Here is a 20,554-nt window from a genome sequence, read left to right on the forward strand (position 1 = left end):
GGAAAATCTAAATGGGATTAAGATTTAGAGAGGTGCTACTAATGAGTGAGCTACGTAACTTTACCCCCTGAGATCGCAGATTGAGCTGGAGGGTGGGAGAAAGGATACAGATGTAGTATCTTAACTTGATGCAGGACATTTTATAAAGGCTTCTGCAGTTAAGAATTTTGGCGTTTAAATGTCATACTAGATTTTCCATTTTGAAAAATGTATCAATGCCTACACAAATGTCCATTAATTATAATCCACATAATTATTCACATTTCCTGTTGCTGCAGGATTATATTCCTGTTCTAGCAAACTGGCTCAAATTAAGATCCTACATCTGTAGTTGACTAGATAAATGTGTCTGCTGCCTCTGTACTGAGTTGATGGAGGTGAGCTTCAAGGTTCATTGTGGTGGTTTTATGGACCTGTAGAGTAGATGAATGTTAGGGTTCAGTGGCTGTATGGAATAGAGGGGAGCAAGGTGAAGGTACAGGAGGATGCTGGCTAACACAGGGGAATGCTATGGTGACAGAGGGCCCTACCTAGGAGCAGAGCAGCGCTGATCTCCTCTTCTACACCAGGCACCGGGCGGCCTGTCAGGGATGACTCTCTGATGGAGGAGCATGTTATCAGTGCGGGCAGGCAGGCTAAATCACTGGTTGAGCAAAGGTTACAGAAACTGGTCTGTTCCTCTGCCTGGGAGGGCAAATGGGTGAGTGACAAAGCAGGCTGAATCACAGGGGACAAGCTTAGGGGTGGAGGAGGGTGAAGGAAGGTAACTTTATCCCCTTTGGGCTAAGGCTGTGATTTATACATTACTAACACTCAATAATGCAATGCAATGCAAAATCAAATCAAGCAAGTGTATAATGAGACGTGTGTAATATGTGAACAGCAAAAACCTTCTTGTGGTTGATTGTGGGAGTGTAAACAATTATGAAAGACATGAAGTCTGTTTTTAACTCCTGGCAAAAACAACTGCTTGTTTTTCGAGCTTGGTATGGAAGTCAGAAATGAGTATCGTCCTGTGCTCACCGTGTGTACAAACGTAGGGGTGCCAGTGAACCATTTTCACTTTCTCACAGTCATTTGTAAATAATACAAGAGTGGTAACAGAGCACATTGAGCATTTTTACACTGAGCTAGTATGGAAAATTAATGGTCTTCAACTAGAATACATTGGTCTTCCGATGTCTGTTTAGTAAACAGTGAAAAAAGCAGGTACCATCGCGCTCTGCATTAAACTTAAATCGTCTTAGATAGTGCATGAAAAAAATAAACAATGAGATCCAAAAAACGAGTTGTTTGCGCAATTAATATATATATATAAAATATTTTAAAAATCATATATATTATTTATATTTTTTCGTATATTTTTTCGTATATTTTTTCTTGCTTTTTACAGCAGGCAGGTTTGGCAAATCGGAAATTCTTATCTTCATTTATATCACTTTCTAAGTGTTGAAATGTTTCCTACTTAAGTGCTCTGAAACACTTTACATGTTGCTCTTATACCTGAGCAGTAGCACTGTAATTACTGTAGCAACAACATGGTGAAAGAGTCTGGCTAATAAGTCTGACTGCACTTCTGACTGGCTGACTTACTGCAAATTGAGAAATGATTTGACTAAACTCAACAAAAAGAAGAAGAAATTGTATTATGATGCAAAGATCAATGATATAAAAAATGAAGGAATGGAATGAAATGGAATGAAATTCAACTCCATCTTTCATCGAATCAGATGGCTTATTCACCACAAAACCATTTGATGTTTTCAATTGTTTTAATGATTACTTCATTGGCAAAGTGGGCAAACTTAGACGGGAAATGTCAACAACAAACAGTGAGCCATCGTACTCACGCAACAAAAAGATGCAAGACTTAATTTTGTAAAATTAGTGTGGGAGAGATGGGGAAATGATTGCTATCGATCAATAATGACAAACCTCCTGGCATTAACAACTTAGATGGAAAGCTACTGAGGATGTTAGCTGACTCTATAGCCACTCCTATCTGTCATATTTTTAGAGGAAAGTCTTTGTCCTCAGGCCCGGAGGGAAGTTAAAGTAATTCCGCTACCCAAGATTGGTAAAGCAGCCTTTACTGGCTATAACAGCAGACCTATCAGTTTGCTTACAGCTCTTAGCAAACTGTTGGGAAAAATTGTGTTTGACTAAATACAATGCTATTTCTCTGTATACAAATTAACCACAGACTTCTGGCATGCTTATAGAGAAGGGCACTCAACATGTACCGCACAGACATAAATTACTGATGATTGATTTGCATAGTCAACTTACACAAAGCTCTGACACACACACTTACCCCACCAGACATTCCACCGGGGGTCTTTTCACAGTCCCCAAATCCAGAACAAATTCAAAAAACAGTACAATATTACAGTGCATTCCAAAAGTTTTCATACACCTTGACTTTTTCCCAAAAAATTTACTTTACAGCCTTTAAAAAAATTAATCATAATAAAATACAGAAATACCTTATTTACATAAGTATTCAGACCCTTTGCTATGACACTTGATATTGAGCTCAGGTGCATCCTGTTTCCATTGATCATCCTTGAGATGTTTCTACAACTTGATTGAAGTCCACCTGTGATAGGTTCAATTGATTGGATATGATTTGGAAAGGCACACAACTGTCTATATAAGGTCCCACAGTTGACAGTGCATGTCAGAGCAAAAACCAAGCCAAGAGGTCAAAGGAATTGTCCGTAGAGCTCCAAGACAGTATTGTGTCGATGCACAGATCTGGGGAAGGGAACCAAAACATTTCTGCAGCATTGAAGGTCTCCAGGAACACAGTGGCCTCCATCATTCTTAAATGGAAGAAGTTTGGAACCACCAAGACTCTTCCTAGAGGTGGCCGCCCGGCCAAACTGAGCAATCGGGATAGAAGGCCTTGGTCAGGGCGGTGACCAAGAACCCGATGGTCACTCTGACAGAGCTCCAGAGTTCCTCTGTGCAGATGGGAGAACTTTCCAGAAGGACAACCATTTCTGCAGCACTCCACCAGTCAAGCCTTTATGGTACAGTGGCCAGATGGAAGCCACTCCTCAATAAAAGGCCCATGACAGCCCGCTTGGAGTTTGCCAAAAGGCACCTAAAGGACTCAGACCATGAGTAACAAGATTCTCTAGTCTGATGAAACCAAGACTGAGCTCTTTGGCCTGAATGCCAAGCTTCATGTTTGGAGGAAACCTGACACCATCCCTACAGTGAAGCAAGGTGGTGGCAGCATCATGCTGTGGGGATGTTTTTCAGCGGCAGGGATTGGGAGACTAGTCAGGATCGAGGGAAAGACGAATGGAACAAAGAACAGCACAGAGAGATCCTTGATGAAAACATGCTCCAGAGCGTTCAGTACCTGAGCCTGCGGCGAAAGTTCACCTTCCAACAGGACAACGACCCTAAGCACACAGCCAAGACAATGCAGGAGTGGCTTCGGGACAAGTCTCTGAATGTCCTTGAGTGGCGTAGCCAAATCCCAGACTTGAACCTGATCGAACATCTCTAGAGAGACCTGAAAATAGCTGTGCATCGATGCTCCCCATCCAACCTGACAGAGCTTAAGAGGATCTGCAGAGAAGAATGGGAGAAACTCTCCAAATACAGCTGTGCCAAGCTTGTAGCGTCATACTCAAGAAGATTCAACGCTGTAATTGCTGCCAAAGGTGCTTCAACAAAGTACTGAGTAAATTTTCGGAATACTTTTGTAAATTTGATATTTAGAGTTTGGGGAAAAAAAGGGATATTGTGTGTAGATTGATGAAGAAAAATAGGATTTAATCCAATTTAGAATAAGGCTGTAACGAAACAACGTGGTAAAAGTCAACGGGTCTGATTACTCTCTGAATGCATGGAACTCCTGCTCATATTGCTCAAATGAACAGCAAACCTGGTTTCATGGCACCACGCCTCTCCCTTATTTGACCTAGATAGTTTATGTATTGATATCTAGGCTATGTATGCCCTTTTTAAATTGATGTAGTTCTGTTCTTGAGCTGTTGTTGTCTATTAATGTTCTGTATTATGTCATGTTTCATGTTTCGTGTGGACCCCAGGAAGAGTAGCTGCTACTATTGCAACAGCTAATAGGGATCCTAATAAAGTTGTACCGAACATTGTACTTTAGTAATTGCATTGTAATTGCATAATAAGATGTACGTTTTTTGTTAATACACAATAGAACTAATATAGAGTCCCATTCCACTTGTATAATAACAACAATAGGATTAGTAGAATATAGGCTATGTTTACTATAAATAGTGTTCTCGTGCTAAAACACACCCTATCTCTCTTGGACCTCAGATAGACCGATTTTGAAAGGACATTTGTCTTCTTTTAACTAGCTCTTAGGCAGCGCTCTCTAAAACTTCTACTCTAGTAATTGCCCATCCTAATTCAGCTGATCTGGGCCTGGTAATAGATTAAACTTTGCAGGGTTCCATTAGTACAGCTGTCCAACAGAGAGACAAGCTGTTTCAGAGCCCTCTACTCCATCACTGCTTTGGAAAACAAGTTATACAGCTCATCCTGTTTCACACACCCAGAGAAAACAATGGTTTGTCTCTGTCTTCTATGTGTCATATACTCCCCTCTGATGTCATCATAGCGTTTTCTTGATGTTGCTAGTTATGCACAATGCAAAAGAGGAGTTGGTGCAGATTCTATCAGAAAGAGAAAGAGAGAAAGGCCTCCCTCTCTCGCTATACAGTAGAGCAGCGCGTTCAAAATGTTCCCTGACTGACAATGAACCTAGGCTTCACACTGGTGCTGCATTTGAGAGTCCTTTATCCAGGAATCCCCAGTTGGACAGCGGTGCTTTAGGTCACACAGCTGTTGTTGCTCTTTCCGCAGTGCCGCTGAGCGTGTACACGGAAAGAGGGTGAGCGCTGAATAGGTGGGAGAGGAGGAGCCACCCGGAGCCCTGTGTGCCTCCACAGCAACTTCAATAGATAACAGTCAGTCCAATCAGGCATGTTTTGGCCCGTGGCACTTTTCCTTTCCGCCATCATCATTATTACCACAGCCGGGATCCAGCCCCTCCACTTTAATACCCCATTCATTTCCCCTGGCGCCCATCATTCAGTATTCAATAGGTACTGTTCTGCGGCTCCAACTGTGGATCAAGCTGTTGAGGTTGCCTCCCTCCGTTCCTCCATCCAATATCATCAATGCTCAGACAGGCACCTCGACAAAGGTGCATCACCTGCTCTTTGAGAGTTGGAACAGAACCTGCTGTGGTTTGGGAGAGAGGAATACATTCACGATTCTTCATGCTTTGAAAAAAGGGAATTAATTATTTGAGTTAATGAACATGTCAAACTTTGAAGAGATTTATGAACTGTGCAGAAAACCCCTGTTGGGATATTACAATTACTCTTTGATTGTGTTGGTTTTAATCTATACACAATAATGTATTTCACACAGTGTGAGAGATTCTAACGATGCACTAAATGTTCTATTCAACCGCCTAACAACATACATTTAAAAAAGCCAATTAGCACCAATTAATGAACTTTTAACTGGAAAAGCCTGTCAAAATATGTTTCAGTTATAATTCAGCAAACCAATGTAACTGTAGTAGGAAAGTGTTAACATTTCAGAAAATAACTGACAGAAAGACTAAGTCATAGAAAGGCCAGATAAGAAATTAAGAACTAGCTTGACTTTCAGGGTGTTGGTGTGTTTTACAGGAAGCAGTTAGAACCAACTGGCATGCCAGGTCATCGTCTGATGATACTTTCTCTCTCTGAGACTATTGTGCAGTCAGAGAGAAGACCAGAGTCACTGGAGCTTCATCCTGGCAGTAACACTTACTGTCTGACCAGTGGTAATGGCTGCCTGCCCTCCACTGCCAACACTCAACTTGCCTGTTAGTGTGACTGGTTGTTCTCAAGGATGACTGGGTGAACACACTATAGGGAAATGAAGTTAGGAGATTATGCCTGAGATATTGTCTAAATTGTTTTAAGTGTCAATTCTTGACGTCACATGGCAGCAGAATGGGACTCGGACTAACTGTAATGGAAATTATATTGTATTAGTCGACAGTACAATGTCACGTTTTAATCAATTCTCCTCACGGTACTGTAGACTGTGAGTCCCTGTACTGTAACTGTGAGTCCCTGTACTGTAACTGTGAGTCCCTGTACTGTAGACTGTGAGTCCCTGTACTGTAGACTGTGAGTCCCTGTACTGTAGACTGTGAGTCCCTGTACTGTAACTGTGAGTCCCTGTACTGTAGACTGTGAGTCCCTGTACTGTAGACTGTGAGTCCCTGTACTGTAGACTGAGTCCCTGTACTGTAGACTGTGAGTCCCTGTACTGTAGACTGTGTCCCTGTACTGTAGACTGTGAGTCCCTGTACTGTAGACTGTGTCCCTGTACTGTAGGCTGTGAGTCCCTGTACTGTAGACTGTGAGTCCCTGTACTGTAGACTGTGAGTCCCTGTACTGTAACTGTGAGTCCCTGTACTGTAGACTGAGTCCCTGTACTGTAGACTGTGAGTCCCTGTACTGTAGACTGTGAGTCCCTGTACTGTAGACTGTGTCCCTGTACTGTAGACTGTGAGTCCCTGTACTGTAGACTGTGTCCCTGTACTGTAGACTGTGAGTCCCTGTACTGTAGACTGTGAGTCCCTGTACTGTAGACTGTGAGTCCCTGTACTGTAACTGTGAGTCCCTGTACTGTAACTGTGAGTCCCTGTACTGTAGACTGTGAGTCCCTGTACTGTAACTGTGAGTCCCTGTACTGTAACTGTGAGTCCCTGTACTGTAGACTGTGAGTCCCTGTACTGTAGACTGTGAGTCCCTGTACTGTAGACTGTGAGTCCCTGTACTGTAGACTGTGAGTCCCTGTACTGTAACTGTGAGTCCCTGTACTGTAGACTGAGTCCCTGTACTGTAGACTGTGAGTCCCTGTACTGTAGACTGTGAGTCCCTGTACTGTAGACTGTGAGTCCCTGTACTGTAGACTGTGAGCAGAAAAGTAAATGTGTATGTAAAAGTAGATTTGGGTCAGGATGAAAGGCCAGTCTCAATATTACATAATAGGCTGTTTGAGTGAACCTCAACTGGTTTATTCAAGTTGTTTGAAGCACAGACGCGCAGCCATGGTACCATCTCAGTTCTGAAATGTGTGTTTAAAGCCTTCTCAATGTAAACATTCACATAACTTATTTGCATTTCCTTACCATTACTTATACACTGTACATTTATTATGTGCAATTCATCAAAGTTTCAATTTTTGGAGATTAATGAATTAAAGTCTGGTTTATCAGGACATAGCTTCAAACTGTGCTACTTTGTTCTCTTTATGGCATGACTCAGTTGATGTTCCTCCACCCAGTCCAATGATACTACTGCAGGGGAGAGCTTCAAATCCTTTCAAGATTACAGGCTCAAGGTCTAGCTCCTGGTGTGAGTTCATGAATTCCACATCATTTCGTGAAGAACTAAATAATTATTTCTGTACTCTCACCACGGGTAGAATATTGCAGGGGCACAAAAGGTGTTTACTTCAGGCAACAAAAGTCCATGGTCAGAGACAGAAAAAAGTCTGAGAAGCTAAGCCACTGGAGGTACCCACTGTGAGTAGAAAAAAACTGAATGAAAGGGACTTTCACAGCACAGTCTGACCCCACATACAGGCAGCCTAATGTTAAAATATAGGCCCCTTGGCTAGTGCCCAGGAGCATAAAACATGGGGCTTCACATTTAATCTACGCTCACAACAATCTCCAGATATTCACGGATATTACAAAAAAGCATATCTACACAGACATATACTTCTACTGTAAACGTTCCATAGTGGCATAGGAATGTGCCATTTTTGCCATTCATTGTTAAGGATGAAAAATAAGTCTGTGGTTATAAGGCTGCTTCCACAGCAAATGGAATATAACAATTCAATTTACAGGCTGGCATTGTTATGTGAAAATAAACTATTCTTAGCCTGAACAGCTGTACTGTGCACTCAGACTGGCTTCTTTGTGCCATTGTCAGGTTCACTCTCTTACCTTAAATGAAACACTTCGTCTAAAACACTCTCTCTAAATGGAAATTCTTATCAATGTTCCTGCTGCTATACTGAAAGATGAATAGATATTGGAGTTTCTCATTTCCATGATTACTTGTTAACCCTCAGTGAATTTGGAGTTGCGTTAGATGTTGTCAGTTGCCACAGTGGAAATTGCCACAGCGAAAGTTAAAAATAAAAGTTGTTGAAGTTGCTTTGTATGTTTGTATGTGACAGTATAGAGAAGTAGCATTTTCAGTAGCGTCAGGGTAGCACCCTTACTAACAGCTGATGTGTCCCTTAAAATAGGTTTCTCTTCGAATCAGGTGTAACTTTTGAAATCTGTCCAGTGATTATTCTGTTGATTGAAAATCTCTCCACGGCTCATTACCAGAGTGCACATTAGTTATACTAAACGTGCTGAGGCTGATGAAACCATCAAAAAGGAAAATAAAAGCCTCAGGGACTTGTGGGTTTATTTGTACTACAACTACATATAGATGTGCTTCCTGTTACCGTAAGCTGCCACCCACCCTCAGAACCAAAACAAGATACTGTAGCTGATCATAGGGACATTACTTCACATACTTGCAGGTATAACTGACACATACTGTATGAATGTTTGTCAATGGAAGAATTACACAATGGCTCGAGTTAAGCATACATATTTCAATGTAGGATTCTGACCTAATGCTGTTCTAGAGGTACTGTATACGTATATCATGGTATGTGTCCCTACATGTCCAGTATGCTCTTAGATAGAGAACACTGTATGTGAAGATTCCTTTATGTAATGAATACTTAAGGAGAAAATGGTGTAGATTCACTCGCAGAGCGCGGCAGTTGTTTATTTCACAGTCGCAGACGGCAGGAAACGTGGTCACAGGCACGCAATACACAGGTAGGCAAACAGGCACGCAATACACAGGTAGGCAAACAGGCACGCAATACACAGGTAGGCAAACAGGCACGCAATACACAGGTAGGCAAACAGGCACGCAATACACAGGTAGGCAAACAGGCACGCAATACACAGGTAGGCAAACAGGCACGCAATACACAGGTAGGCAAACAGGCACGCAATACACAGGTAGGCAAACAGGCACGCAATACACAGGTAGGCAAACAGGCACGCAATACACAGGTAGGCAAACAGGCACGCATTACACAGGTAGGCAAACAGGCACGCAATACACAGGTAGGCAAACAATACACAGGTAGGCAAACAGGCACGCAATACACAGGTAGACAAACAGGCACGCAATACACAGGTAGACAAACAGGCACGCAATACACAGGTAGGCAAACAGGCACGCAATACACAGGTAGGCAAACAGGCACGCAATACACAGGTAGGCAAACAGGCACGCAATACACAGGTAGGCAAACAGGCACGCAATACACAGGTAGGCAAACAGGCACGCATTACACAGGTAGGCAAACAGGCACGCAATACACAGGTAGGCAAACAATACACAGGTAGGCAAACAGGCACGCAATACACAGGTAGACAAACAGGCACGCAATACACAGGTAGACAAACAGGCACGCAATACACAGGTAGGCAAACAGGCACGCAATACACAGGTAGGCAAACAGGCACGCAATACACAGGTAGGCAAACAGGCAGGTGAATCCAAGTTAGGACTGAAGGCTATAACTGGTTTTCACAAACGAGCTAGGAAAAGGCTTAGTCGAGTCAAAACGAACAATACCTCACAAAGGCACAAACAGAATGAACTGAACTAAAGAAGGAGCTGATGAGACCAGGTGAGTAACTAACACAGGTGAAATCAATGAACAAAAGGAAAGACAGGGCTACGTTTTAGAACACAAAGAAACAGGGCTACGTTCAAGAACACAACAAAACAGAACACAAGGCTGACTAAGAAAATAAATACAGAACCTGATACTATAAAAGCTGTAGAATCAATAGCCAGAGGATATATATGGACTGAAGAGGTGACATGGGGTGATTCTCAGTATTTTATAGCAGTTTCTAAAACAAAGTGCCGGATGCAGAGATGTTGTGGAGATACTTCGATTGAGCTGAAATAATGATTTGTATTTGACAGAAAAGTGCTCATCAGAGAACAAACAACAGCTGGTGGTATGGACGCTTGTGCTTGGCGGGTAATGGATTCAACGCCTGGAAAACGAAATGGAGACACTCACTAAAAACACATGGCAGTCTTAAAATGCATTTCTATCCTACATTTTTTAAATTATTTATACTGAGAATTGTAAGTATGGTTTGGTTGAAATTAGATGAAAATCTAATCTGGTTGAAAGAACAGCTATACAGAGAACAAAGGCATATTCCTCATTATGTTATTTCACACTCACAGTCAAGGACATCTGAGTGCATCCAGCGTCATGCTGCCTCTTATTGGCCGACTCAGACTCAACCTTCCTCTCTGTTGCTACACACCTTATCTGGTGGGGTAATGACTGACATTCAAAATATGACACATGCTCCATGTGGACATGGTTTGACAGACCTGTGATCCACGGAGCGAAAAGCATGAATGTTGATGTAGTAGAGACGGACGGAAAGAGAGATGTAGCGATGCTGCTGGGCATCCCTGGTATTTCATTCTCACCTATATTGAGACTACAGACCGACGCATGTTCAGTCAGAGAGGAGGTAGAGAGGAAGTAGAGAGAGGAGGTTGAGATGCAGCCCTCTCAGTCTGCCTTAGCGCCTCCAGCTCCCTCCTTGATTGCCTGACATTCTTTATCAACAGTCAAGTATTTCTGTTCCCTTGGCAACGGCTTCCCGCTGATACAAAGAATCAGGTCTCACCTTGAATGTTGAGAGAGAGGCTGGCAGTCTCTTCTGTTTTCTGACCTGTGCAACGGCAACCTTCGCTTCCCAGAGGAAGTCTGGAGTTGTCATGTCCGATCTTAAGTAAGTAAGATGCTTCCCTTACTGTTCCTCCTCAATTAGGTCCTAAACTGCTCTGCTTCTTCTGCATGTTACATGTGATGGCAGTTGTATGCCTCTGCTTGTATACGGATTAGGTTCACAGTCTCCAAGGGGGAAGGACAGGGTCTAACTGGGAGGGCTAAAACTACATCATGATAGACTTGGAAGAAGTCTGTATCTCTATAGTCTTGGCTGTATCCTTGCCATCACTATTGTTGGGCCTCTGATGTACTGTGAGTGTGAAGAATGTTTCGGGGACATCTTCCAATACCCACAAGCCGGACTGGAACTCTCATGCTCTTTAGAGCTGCAAATGGAGCTACTCTACTTTCACCTGAGCTATGCATGTGCATAACATCAACCAGATGTCTTCCATCCTATCCTTCATTTCCACACACATTCTCAAGGGGGGAGTTTAACTACCAGCGTGAGTATAGGTGGGTACAACCAAACCCACGCTCTCTATACAGCACTCCAGCTGTGGGTCTGAGCTGTGCTAAAGTGATACTTGCTAGATTGTTAGCAATCAACCTCAATCATTTGAGTCATTGTATGGGGTATAAATAACATATTATTGCAACAGATCGGACCAAAATTATTTGGTCCCAAATGAATTTGACAGAAGGCTTATCAGTACATTCTGTACAATAGATTTAGACGTCTTAGATAAGGAATAGCAATGATTTATCCTTGTCCTAAATGTTTTTGAGACATTATGCCTTTCAGTACATATTATAGAATCAGACTTCATACCCTTTGAAAAAGAACACAGAAATCCTCTGGTTTATCCTGCCAGATAGTACCACGGTAATGATTAGTAGAATATTCCTCCTCACATTTTTCTTGTCATATGTTTGTAGTCACTCACCATATATTTCACCAGAGCACCGTTCATTTCAGTTTACTTCACTACTAGGTACATGTGACATGAACCCCGTTCAGCAAACAGCAAGAGACAGTCTGTGTCAGCCTTAATATCAGACGTCTGAAAGATAACAGCAGTTTCATGAAGTGAATAATGTACCTTTCCACAATCTAAAATATCTTTAATTTCAGCTTTATGAGGTGTAAGAGGGGATACCTGTGCATTACAATATGCAGTTTTGATAAAAATGATTGATGGTTTTCAGGGGACACAGAATAATCATCTGAATGAGTGGTGTGGCCCTCTCGGCCCTCAGGTTGCGCCACACTTCTGATGCTTCCACATGGCCTTTCAATTATTCACATTGGAAAGGTTAGCGCATGTCAAACATTATCAGGAGAAGCGACCTCACTATTGCCAAAAGAAGACTGAAACTCAGAGGTAGCTTAGAAGTCTAGCTGATTATCATGGGTCAGAAACTTTTTCTATTACTCTTGAACACACAGCCAACCTTGATCATCCACATTCCAGCTGCACTTGTGTGCACGGCATCACTCAAGAGAGATGGACATTTTGCTATAAGTCTTTCCATAAATAAGGATTTACATTAATGCGTTATGCTTTGAAACACTGGGTTAGATTTACTAAGGCACTGCGTGTTTGTTTGTAAAAAGGTTTTAAAAAAGCCACTCATTCCCATGTAAAACCAAGGCCTATTTGTCAACTAGGTGCAATCCCCAAATTAGCTGCTGTCAGGAAAATAGAACTCTCAGGGCTTTAATTCCCTCCAAAGCCAATGGTTTCCTCCAGAATAAACATAAACTTTACTACTGTAGGGAGAACATTGAGCCCACATCTTGGTTGCTAGACGCAACCCAGTTGTTTAGTCTTTTTGCTCTGAATCTATGGCCCGACCTAGTCCTTCCTTCTAAATGTTCCATTGCTGGCAACGTTCTTATCCCTTGGTTGCTAGCTAGTCACGTCAAAAAGTGCAGCCAGAATAACAGCAAAAAGTCTTCGATTGCATTTGTTTAAGCTGTTTTCTAGTGACATTTATTTGGATTCATCCATAACAATGAGCTAATGAGGCATGATTTCGCCTAGCATAGAAAATGTGCTAACTCGTCAGGACACTTGTTCAGAGGAGCTAGCCAACAGCACAGCTACAGTGAGCTAGCCAACAACACAGTTACGTAACACAGAGAGACATACAGTAAGGTTTAAACAAATCTCCACTGTTGAAAGCTAAATGTTAGCCTAAAAGAAACGTGAGATAATGTCTAGATGCTTTTTGTAGTGGAGATCACGTTTATAAGTTGCCTGGCTGGGCTGATGTGTCACACCCTGATCTATTTCACCTGTCTTTGTGCTTGTCTCCAGCCCCCCTCCAGGTGTCGCCCATCTTCTTCATTAGCCAAAGTGTATTTATACCTGTGTTCTCTGTTTGTCAGTTGCCAGTTCGTCTTGTCAGGTCTTACCAGCGTGTTTCCCATCTCCCTGCTTGCGCAAGTTCTGTTTCCTAGTTTCCCCGGTTCTGACCATTCTGCCTGCCCTGACCCAAGCCTGCCTGCCGTTCTGTACCTGCCTGACTCTGACCCGTTTAAGAACCTCTGCCTGACCTGACCCCGAGCCTGCCTGCTGTTCTGTACCTTATTGACTCTGCCCTGGATTATGGACCTCTGCCTGCCTTTGACCTGTCTTTTGCCTCCCCCTGCTTGGGCCAATAAACATCTGTGACTAGCTGTCTGCATCTGGGCCTTATCCTGAGTTCTGATATGATGAGACAGTGGATTGCGCAGTCAGAACAGAGTAAATAGGCATTTTAACGTCATAGATTTAGCCGGTGGCATTTTGTGGACTAGACACAGGCTAGAATGCGGTTTTAAACAATCAGCATTCAGGATTAGACCCACCCGTTGTATCACTTGGAAATAACTGTAAGCACCAATATTGAGTCATTGTGCACTGCAGCTCTTCTTTCAGCTATGTTCTCCATGTCATCTGGCTAACGTACAGGCGTGGATGATCTGAGAACATTTCAACGCTCACACAATACTTTAAACTGGTTTTTATTGGGAGAAAATAGTTCAGCTCACTGATGAAATACAATGGCTTGCTGCATCAATATCTTAACAGTGGGGGGGTTAGGCTGTTGAAAATCTAAGTTTTTTAAAGAGTGGTGGGGGAGGGACGGTGGTTAGAAGCTCATGGATTACAGGAGAGGAGTCACTGTCAGGGCCAGGGTAAGCCAACGCCCTTCAGCCACTAGTAGATAGGATTCCCATTTGAGGAGAGATTGCCAAGGTATCATTGATTTGGGGAGGTGGTTCGGAGGGTGACATGCAGAACATGCTGAAACAAGCATCTCTCCCGCCCCACAGCCTCAATTCCAATATTTCACCCTGAACTCTTTCCAATAGGGACTCAGCCACACAAGCATGGACACACCTGATTTACTTCTGTTAAGAAATGCTATGACAATTATTAATAGTCAAAATCCCTTATCTGTTTATGGTCTACCAATGTGTGTTAATAAAGCTATCCTTTATTTGATACAGTGTGATTTACAAGCCAGTGATGATTGATCTTATGCTACATTTAGTTTCCGCAGTGAAAATGCATTAATGAGGTAGTGCGCCAAGAATTTCAAGGTGCTCTAGATTTTTTGAAGGATTGTGAGGAATTTGTAATTATGTAAATAGCGTGAAATATGAAGAAAAAAAACCTCAAGTCTTTGTCTGCCAAGAAAAGTGGGATAAGACTGTATATACTTAACAACATGAACAGTTTCTTCACCAAGCTGAAAAAAAGACATATGATGGGGAGCAGAAAGAAAGCATGAAATGCAAACCAAATGACAGAATTGATATCCTTTAGCTGTGCAGTTCAGCTTTTCAAATTGTGGCATCACAGCAGATTCAGAGTTTTCTCTCCTCATGCAACATAACAGAAACTAACAATGACTCCAGTTCTAGTGTTTGTCCTCATATTATGTTCTATATCCTGTGCGGGGGTAGAATGGAGAGGAGGTGTGTTCTGTCTCAGTTGAGGATTACTAAATTACTTCAACTGAGACGAAAAGTATTTTAGGAAGTCACACCCAGAAATGGACACTTTTATTTCATCACTCTGCAGATTATCATGCATGTTCAAATATAATGTTTCATTCCAATCATAAACAAAGCACTTATGCATATCATTTTCAACATGGGGAGCGTCTGGAGTGCTGATAAGCATAAGATGATGAATTAAATGTTAGATGTGCCTGTAAACAGAGCATGAGTTGTTTTAACTAAGCTGCATGTATTATAACATACAGTATCTAGCTGGAGCATTCTTCCATGTCTGCATTCCCCAAGTATGATTATATTTCACAGCTAACAAGCCTGTACATGATAACAATAACTAACTATAAAACTTGTAGTTGTGTTTTTCACAGCAATTCCTAGCCATTGTAAATGTATTGCAATGGCTCTCCCATGAATTTTGTAAACTGTAAATATGCAGTTCTTTAGAACCCAAGAACTGATATGCATGAGAACGGCAATTAAACATGAATATGTGGACCATTTTTAGAAAATTGCACTAATTGTTTCCATCATCAATTTTCTATTAGTTATTTATGGAGATTTATAGCAGTGGATTTATATGCCCAGCTCAGTTCAGGCCAATAGTGTTGTAAGCATTTGTCCCATTTGCACTTGAGCACTCAAATACACATTTCTTTATCATGTGATAATTAGAATGACAGGTTTCAACGCTGATGACATGACTGTTTGATTTCCTGCAGTGTGTAGACAGCAATCCCTCCTCTATTGCCTATTAGTGGATCCATGCACCTGTAGTATTCAGCCAAATTGATTGAGCACAACAAACCATATTTCCTTACCCAGAATGTATTTATTTTGAATGGCCGCTGTTATCGTAAACAAATGTTTACAACAATTCCATTATCTTTCCAAGGAAATGTAGTTGGATTTGTTGTTATGTGAAAATCAACTAAACAAAATAAAATGTTGAGGGCCTGCAGAGCTGCCAACACGGTAGAGATCAGCACTTCACTACCCATCTCCTTATGCTGTAGTAGTCCAGGCAGACATGGTAACTTCAGCACCACAGACAGCAACTGGGAGATTCAGCACCACAGACAGCAGCCAGCTAATGGCCAAGTAGGGCTTTGAGAATGAAAGAGGAGGAGCAGATTGTAGAGCTTAATGAAACACACCTGGAGCTCATCAAGGCTGACCATTATAAACTGACTTAGTTGCTCTGCCCTGAATAGTAATCATTTGGCTGAAATTAACATGTGTTTCCTGTGTGTTAATGTGTCCTCATTGTGTTAGATACTGACAGTCCAAACTAGTCAGACCATGGACAGGAAGTCTCCCTTAAAATATGTAGACCTATGAGCAACTCAATCTGCCCTCCCCTCACTTTTATGAGCTGGTGATGTATTTTTCAATTACTTGTTTAATTTATTTATAATTATTTTGGCTTAAATCAAAATGAATTACCCTGTGAGTGGTGCGTCATGCACCAGCGGCGCTGTGGATTTCGTGCCATAAGGCTGCAGGTCTAATACCACATGCTGTCCGGTTATCACAGCGGACATTAATCCCCTGAACTTCACTGCCTCAACTCTAGCCAAATGAGGAAATGGCTGATAAGGATGTGATGTCCTCAGAGAATCCTGCTTCCTTCGTACACTGTGAGGTCTTTCTGCCATTTGCGCACACCCATAGGTTGGCCCTGACCTTTCCTGGGAATGTGGCTGTCTGTGTCACTGGAATATGGAGGACTTCTCTTAGATGTCACAGAGTATCTGCTTCCATCCTGCACCCTGACAGCAACCAGCCAGAGGAAGGCTTTTCCATTAGCTCTAATTCTCAGACTGGTGCTGCCGACAGCAAGACAAGTAGGTATCACCGCTGTCATACAAACTGTCAAACATGTTTCTCCACATTTACACTTTACAGTTTCCACTTTCAGTTAGAAGTCAAAAACTTTGCAGGCCAAATACACCCTAGTTCACAAAATAGAGATAAAAGATCTGTGGGGGGGTGCGAGGTACAAAAACCCATCTAAACCCACGCCTAGTTTTTTGGTGGTGTCTTTTTCTCTGATGTTAGTGTGATTGCGGTGTCCAGGAAGGAATGATGGAGTAGCTTTGTCCAGGCAGGTGAAATTGAATCTCTTGTGCCTTGACTCCAGTATTGTCTTGCAGCACTCCAGCTGATAGTTACCACTCCACAGGTCAGCCAAATTGCTCGGCACCCAGTGAAAGTTAGTGTAGCCTATAAAAAGCAATAACCATAAAGACACATGTAGGGAATGCATGTGATACACTGCATTGTATTGCTTGCGTAAAAGCAGAGTTTATTCACTCAAGTGCTCTCCTGTGTTCTCTGTGCCTGTGAAGGCCCTGTGCCAAGTGCTCCAACCAGCTTTCTGCTGTAGTATGGGTTAATGTTCTATTCAGAGAGACCTGACCTACAGAAAACACTACAGGTCCATTTCAGCCTTTAACCCATCAAGTGCCTGCTGCTGGGCCATCAAGTGGAGCAAAATCTGTCTTCAGTCACCAGTGGCAGTGTAGTAGCATAAATCAAATACAAGAAAATGTTCCTCAATGTGAGTTTTCCCACCTAATTTTGGTTTGTGATATTGAACCTAATTTCCTATATCAGTAGGTGTCTTTGGTCGTAATCACTGGAGAGGGATAAAATGTTTGGTCAGTTTCTTCAGCATCTCTGAGAGGTCTGAGCTGGGGAGTTCCTTGCCTTCCAATGAATCTAATCCAGGGCCCAGGGGGAGAGAGAGAGAGAGAGAGAGAGAGAGAGGAATGAACCAGACAGAGTGGGACACGCTGAACGGATACTAAAGTGGACTCCAATGTGGGGGCACAAAACTGTTAACAGTCCAGACACTTGGTTCAGTGCAGCATGTCATAGTTCTGTACCCACGGCTGCATTTTTATTTCCCAGTGGCCTCAATTTGTCAGAAGGGATTGTGTAAGTGTCGGGAGTGAGGCAGCCCAGCAGTCTGACAGAATCCCTGGATAAACAGCTGCAATGAAACTGTTCTCATACCCACCCTCCTCTACTTAAAAGAGAATAAACACTGTCAAACACTGCATAGTCCACCCCTTTCACTCCCTTTCACTCCCTGTCTCTGGTTCTGGCTACATCTGCTCCAGGGTGTTTGTGTGTCATGTCCAACATATAAATAGAAAACAACATTTCTATCCATCTGGTAAACTAGCAGGGTTTGCCATCCCCTCAGATCACCCGTACAGGTGGGGGTGAGTTAAGATGGTATATTCAGATTTGTGTTTTCTATGCTGAATAGTCTGGAACATTACCTCAGAATCGACTCATTTAAATTTCCATGTCTTAATGTATCCCTGCTTACAAATATCTGGGCATCTGGATAGACGATGGTCTGCCTTTTAGAAAGCATATTAATGAGTTAGTGAGGAAGCTGAGACTAAAAATAGGCTCAGCTATAGAAATAGGTCCTGCCATTTGCTAAAGCAGGTCATTCAATCAACGTTCCTGGTCCTAGACGATGGCGACATCGTCTATACGAATGCAGCTGCCACTTCATTAAAGCCGTGAGTTGCAGTTCACCATAGCACGTTTATTTTTATTACAGATGACAGGTTCAGTACACATCAATGCAGTCTTTACCAGAAAAAACGCTGTCCCTCTGAAGTCACGTAGAGGAAATATTACAGTCCTTGCATATCAAATGGAAATTTCACAGAAAATTGTTTCATTGGAATGTTTATAGAGAGACAAATTCTGAGTCCTTCTTGCATCAAACATTGTGCATGTGTCAATATTCACAGCTGGAACATACATTTCATGTGCTGATAAGTAGTTTATACTAAAATGCTTTTGATGTTGCTTTGATGTTCAACAAGCTGATATGAAACCAAGTAGGTGCAACAAAAATTGGACAACCTGCCAATAGACTCACACAATCAAATGCAAAGCAAATAATTAAAACATATTGCACTATATAAAAAAAAATCTGTCATACTTTATGATATGACATCTCTTAATGGACAATTCCTCAAGAGATGGCTTCGCTGTGGGGACATGAGAATACCCAATAGCGCCATGTTTAATCCATTGAATGTCCTGTACAGTATATGGGTTGATTAGAAAATGTGTGAACAATAACTAACACCTATAACAGACATCTATGTGGTTATAATGTCAATTCAAACAGGCAGGGATGACTGCATTGCAGATGACAGTAGCCCTCTTTATACAGAAGTTATTATTCAAAGTAATCAGCCACCCTGCTGCAGGTAATCAATGCAGACAGGAGCATATGGCCACCCCTCTGATTTGTTTTCTGTCGGGATACAACCTGCAACACAAACCCCCCACCAGTCAATGCTTGGCAGATACCTCACACACGAGTGATTGCTTTAGGGATTCTGACATTTGTAATGACAAGCAGGAATCCATTTGATTCTGCTCATTGGCGAAAGGTTTGGGCGGCAAATGGTCCTTTTCTCTCGAGAGAAGTGATTTTCAGTGTTGTGGAATCAAATCTATGTCTGATTACCCAGGCTGTGTTTGAGAAGAGTATTGTATGTCCATTGGACACTCCATGATTTAAAAGCCAATGGTGCAGTTTTTTTAGGCAGCTTTTTTCCAAATCTACTGGCTCATTAAGTCCGGCTCACTCTCGAAAAGTTGTTTAAGACCAATCAGGGTACTCTCTGCCCTATGCTTATGTATTATTTAACCGTCTGTTTATTAACTCTTTCTCATATTTAAATACAAATCATTGGATGCTTTTTACATTACATGGAATGGTGTAATACTATCCCCCAAGTTAAAACTGCCCACGCAAGAAAGACTAGATCAAATATTATTTTGAATCGTGGAGATGGCTGCCATTATATGCTTACAGGGAGGGAGGGGAGGAGAGGGAGAGGGAGAGGGAGAGAGAGAGAGAGAGAGAGAGAGAGGGAGAGAGGGAGAGAGAGGGAGAGAGAGGGAGAGAGAGGGAGAGAGAGAGAGAGAGAGAGAGAGAGAGGGGGGGGGGGGGTGGAGGGAGGAGACGGAGGAGAGGGAGAGAGAGAAGAATGAGAGGGGTATAACAGTGCACATAGAGGCCTCATTTTCCTCTTTCAATACAAGGTAATTGTCAAATCTTTGACAACAGAGCACTTGATTTTATTTTCTGCTGTTAAGTCACTGTCTGATTGAGGACTAGATGAACACACTTTGAGGGCACTTTGAGGTATTTCTGAAAATAATCACATTTTATTAAGGTCAGAGCAGTCTCATGTTGTCTTGATGGCTTTCAGCCCTGTCAAAACACAAATACATCCCTGTGTGCCTGTGTACACCAACCCACATAGAGAGAAATAGCTCCTGGGTCATCTTTCTATGAATACTGTATGAGGTAACAGCGTTTTTATGACTGTTTGTGTGCTTTGATCTTGGTGTGTTCAACTGGTTTTAATGAAAGCACCTGCCCAAAAACACATTGGGGGCGATTAAGAGTGAGCTTGTTATCTTTGCTTGCCACGTTTGCTTCTTTTTCAGCAGCAGAATGTCAATGCAGAAACAGACAGTGTAAAAGTGTTCCCTCTGCCAGCAGAACCGAGGCAGTCTGTAGTAATTAATACAGGGCTAGATGCAGTAGAAACTAGGTAACTTCTTCTGTAGTAATTAATACAGGGGTATTGTCATGTCTTTACTATC

This window comes from Oncorhynchus kisutch, linkage group LG18 (assembly GCF_002021735.2).
Source record: "Oncorhynchus kisutch isolate 150728-3 linkage group LG18, Okis_V2, whole genome shotgun sequence".
Lineage (NCBI taxonomy): Eukaryota > Metazoa > Chordata > Actinopteri > Salmoniformes > Salmonidae > Oncorhynchus > Oncorhynchus kisutch.